Source organism: Pseudopipra pipra, chromosome 3 (genome assembly GCF_036250125.1).
Source record: "Pseudopipra pipra isolate bDixPip1 chromosome 3, bDixPip1.hap1, whole genome shotgun sequence".
Classification (NCBI taxonomy): Eukaryota; Metazoa; Chordata; class Aves; order Passeriformes; family Pipridae; genus Pseudopipra; species Pseudopipra pipra.
In genome coordinates, this window is record NC_087551.1 from 86,003,714 (window position 1) to 86,008,560 (window position 4,847).

At 39.2% G+C, this 4,847-nt stretch overlaps 1 long non-coding RNA gene across 1 annotated transcript in view; it reads left to right on the forward strand.

Annotated features, from left to right (window-relative positions):
* The window catches only part of LOC135411947 (uncharacterized), a 3,722-nt gene extending 821 nt beyond the window's left edge, over nt 1–2,901 (forward strand). Inside the window, exons 1-2 of the long non-coding RNA XR_010429397.1 lie at nt 1–185; nt 1,637–2,901. The exon at nt 1–185 is cut by the window's left edge and continues 821 nt beyond it. This is a non-coding gene — a long non-coding RNA (uncharacterized LOC135411947). The remainder of the gene's footprint in view (nt 186–1,636) is intronic.
* The last annotated feature ends 1,946 nt before the right edge of the window (nt 2,902–4,847 follow it).

Sequence of the window (4,847 nt, forward strand, 5' to 3'; positions counted from 1 at the left end):
GCAGCACTGGAGCAAAACAGAGCTGAGTCCAGGCACCAAACTACACTAAACTTTGCTTCAGAGTTTGTAGGAGCACTGACCAGGAAAAGGACAAGAGGAGGGAGTCAGCATTTCTTACATTTTTCTAGGAGAGCAGATACTGTACTTCAACTGTCTCACAAATCTCAGGGGCTTTTTCCTACCAGGTAAAAGGAAGCAAAAGAGGTCAACAAGCCACTCTTAAACTGCCTGTGAGAAGCTTGTTGATACTCCTTATTCCTAGCAATTACAACCTTTATGTGCCTTTTGAGACTAGACACAAAACAACTCAAAGATTATTTTATGCCATCAACTTAGTTTTCTGTCCTAGTTAACTCCTAGAGTGTCAGAAAGGAACACAATGAATCATACCTTTTTGTCAAGCCCTGCTGTTTCCAATACTGAAGTAATGAAGTTGGGCCAAATCCTTTGACCCTTCAGGAAGACATGGACTGCCATCTGTGAGGCAAACTCTCTAATTGGCTGCTCTTCTTTTCAGAGATTTCAGTCAAAAAGACAGGTTCCAAGCAATTATGACACAAGATTTTCTCTGGGTCTCCCTTTTTTGTCCCCTCAGCTGAACAGAGATGCCATTTCTTTCCCCTCCTTCCTCAGGAGAGCTCTTGTCCTGCTCTCCATGGGGACCTGCTTCTGGTTTCCTCGTTTACCCATCACAGAGAGCCTGACTTCTTTACTGTCTTAGGCAAAGCTTTATCAAGGCTGCTGCAAGATCTCTCACACAACATAGATTTTTGAGATTAAATATACCCTTTACATCCCCTTAAAGTGAAGTTCACACTGAATATATCAGATCATGTATGAAGAAAAAAGCATGGTCAAGCTGTACATAAAAACTTCTCCATTAGAAAAAGCTGCCTCTGTAGCACTGGCTGCTAACAGACATCCAGTTCTTCTAACCTGTAGTTTGAGGGACATCTGGGGACTCGTTCCAAGTCCAGACTTGTGTTCTCTACCTGGTCCAGGAAGAGCTGCACTCTAAGACCTTCACAATTCTAATACAGTGTTCTACATATTGTTTAAGCATTTATTTTTTATCGTAATTGCCATTATGTTCTTTTGTGTTGCTTTGTCATTCCTACACACTCAGAGGTTTCTCACTTTAGTCCCTGTCACTCTGGGAGAAACGCATCCGTTCCAAAAACCAGAGGATGAAGTTTGTGGGCCCTCTCTTAGTTCCTTTTGCTGCAGCTTTAACAAACAGCAGCCCAAGTGTAATGCTGCTGCTAGATTTGGCTTCTAACAGACTTCACTCAGTAACTAAATATTTAGCAAACATTTTCTTCTGAGCTATCTCTCACCCTCTGAATTACTGAAAATAATATTTGATCTTTTTTGTTCTTACATGCTAGTGAAATATTGCCATATCTGCCTTGTGTGTGGATGCTCCTTCTGCAGTATCCAAATACAATTATCAAACAGATTTTTTTTTTAGTATATACTGTAACATTTAATTTCTATTTTACAATATTTACTGGATTTGCAAATCTTAACTTTTGGTTTAAATTGCATGACAAGATTTCTTAAAGTATCTAGGATTGTCTTACTGCCATTTGTATGAGCTTGTTCTAAATATGATTATTCTCTCTTCTATACTTAGTGCTCTAGCACGGACATGAGCAGCTTGCCTTTGCAGAGACCTACTGTCCTGAAGCAGCCTAAGCAAGTCAGACCTGACAACAGGGTCTAAAGACAAAGCAAGGTTACTGGAAAAGCAGAGGTGATAAGTGCTGCTGTACTTCCTGAAGAGTAGGAGACTGGAACATGAGACATGTCTATGAAAGATTCTTCCTATAGGAGTTGGTATACACAGAAGAAAATAGCATTTCCAAGCTTAAGTGTGTAGATTAGAAGGTTTTTTTGGCTGTAATTCAAACACAGTGACAAGGTTTAGTACAGAAGATATTACTTCCTAATACTTGTCAGTGTAAAAAAGACTTTGGGAGACAGGAGAAGAAAGAAGATGGGATATCATTTAAGTCTCTAAGGACCTCACAACTGCTGTTTCTACATTTATGTTCTGCTCTTTCTGTATCTCTGCAATGTCTCTGAAATGGGGAATTGCACCTACCCCCATTTAACTAATCACAAAATCATGACTGCAGAGACCAATACCTAGATTCTCAAAGTCACACAGAAGTATATATTCCGCTGATATAAATAAGATGGGAATGTGAAAAAAAGACTCAATCTTCACTGGAATTAATTATTTCAGACATAATGAAAATCCACACAAGTGGTGATATCACACAGCCTTTCATTACGGACTCCGTGCTTTACCAAGTGAGCCACTACCAAGTTATAACTGCATTTTAGCGGGGATCTGAAACTGTAGACATGTTAAAAGTGATCAGAATAAAACATTCTGAGCTGTCCAGTGAGCATTAAAATAATGAGCTGCTGCTTATCACCTGTTGGATCCCAAATTCATATATCTGCAGAAAGGAATTTGAGTGGTCTCAGCAAAAGGGTGTGGGCTACAAGAGCTGGGGCAAAAACCTCAGTTTAAGAAGCAAATGGGACATCACCAGTGTGGAGTGCCCTGCCTAAGCCAGAGAGATCATACCCTGATGTTATCAAGCGTCTGCAGAAGACCTATTGTGTTTTATCTCTCCTTTTGTGTTACCTATTCCCTCCATGTAATTCCCCTAAGATAAAGTGGGTTTTCCCCTATAGTGTAAGTGTTAAGACCCCAAAATTTGTAAACTTGGGTTTTCCCCTTTACCTCATCTCTGTAAAACCCCCAATTTGTAATAGGCCAACCCCCCAATGAATATGTAAATCCCCTGTTGAATACGTAGACCCTAAACCTTTTAAATATCAACTTGTAAGTCCAATAAAGCATTCCAGTTTCTCGCCTCCACTGGGATCGCTCAGTTTATTGACCTCCACAATCACCTTTTGAAGGCAATTTTTCCAGGGGTCATCTATGAGATTCTGTGAAACCCTTAGGTGTCTCACTTTTACCAGCCAGCAGCCAAAACCTCCAGAAGACTCTGCTCTAGAGGATGCCTTTCTCATAATAGCAGAGGCATAAATACAACTGTATTTGCCTTATTTGAATTTCTGTATTGATCACTGTAGTCTACAGATTCTGAAAACTTTTTACCCTTTCTCTCAGTTCCTACTAGTGTTGAGCATTAAGACACTTTGACTCGATGATGGAATGTCTAAGGTTTTATGTTCCAATGCACAACTACGGATTCGAATCATACCAACAACTATAAAGTACCTACCTAACCAAGGAGCATTTCATTAGACCAGCCTGTGCAGCTGAATTGTTATCATCACTTAGACTCAAGAAGGAGTGAAGGCAGCTTCCTCCCCTGTCTCCAGCACCTCAGGGAAGAGGAATTTGGACAACAGAACTCGGAAGAACATTTGATCTACGTGACATGCCTGCCACACATAACCTCTTTCATAACCATGGTATTTAACTACCAGCACATATGGTCATCCCTGCAGACACTGAGACAATTCATACATAACCTATGCATTTTCTTTTTCCCCTAGAGAGAAGTGGACAGGCTGGAAATGGAGTTCTTGATAGTTTTTAGCATTCAAGATGGCCAGAATACTCATTACCTGATGTGAGAAATCATATACTTCAACAACAGTCTGCTTTCTTGCAGATTGCTTTCTGCTATTTTTGCAGAACTATAGTAGGGTAACATGGAGTGAACATTTGGGGCTTTAGAGCAAGACTGCCACGACTTTCTTCTTTTAAGGAAAAAGAAGATTACAAGTCCCATAATCCTTTTTTCTAGAGTTAAATGGCCTATGGACAGTAGAATAATGACAACACAGGAACAGCAAACGGCCAACTTCATAGAGGACAAGTAACAGGCTATAAGTAAAACCTTGGAGTACACAGAACAGCCACTGAAGGTCCACTCTGAACTTGTCTTCTGTGTATAGCATATCATATCTGGGCTGAATCTGACTTTTGAGACCATCATTTGTTTGTGCAAACAGGCTATGAAAGTGCATGTCATTTCTCTTTGAATTACAAAGACATGAGATCAAGAAGCTCTGGCTTGGCTAAACCACTCTCAGCAGTTCTGATGCCTCTCAAACACAAAGGTCAAGGCCAAACCCTTTTCTCTAGCCAGAAATAGGGACATAAATTTGCATTTCAATATAAAATTTAGAATATTTACTCATCATGAAGAAAATAACTGATTATAGGACAGGGATTATGAGTTTAACAATCTTTGCTTTTCCCCTGTGTATGACATATATATAAGGCAGCAGTGCATTCTCAAAGGAAACCAAGAGGAAACTAAAGCTGATTTATTTGTGTATTATAATCCCAACATTCAGCAATGAGTTTTTAAAAGGCAACAGCACCTGGGAAAGGAGGCCAGCACACAACTTATCTGACTTAGTACAGTCTACTACTTCATTCCTGAAGTCTTGGCATATATGATCCCTGTTCATCAGAAAGACCATAAATGAAATAGTTCAGTGTGTTCTTTTGCTGCCATATTTTCTGTGCTCTAGGGGGAGATCAGAAATTCTGGACTTTATTTATTTCTCAAGATCAGAAATGGAAAGATATCCTAGTGTTGGATACAATATTCAAAGCCATGAGATTAATGAAATTGAGGGCTTTTTGCAACAGTGTAATAAATTCTGTTTTTAAGCAAATCACTCTCACCACACAGAATAACATGACTTTTGTTGAGATTTACCATGTTTAATTAGTCATTTTTTCAGTAGCTTAACCATGTATTCAGTTAAATAAAGTAATAAACAAAAGTGTTCAAATTGAGACAATACTGTCTTTATGTTATTTTTAAATTGTGATC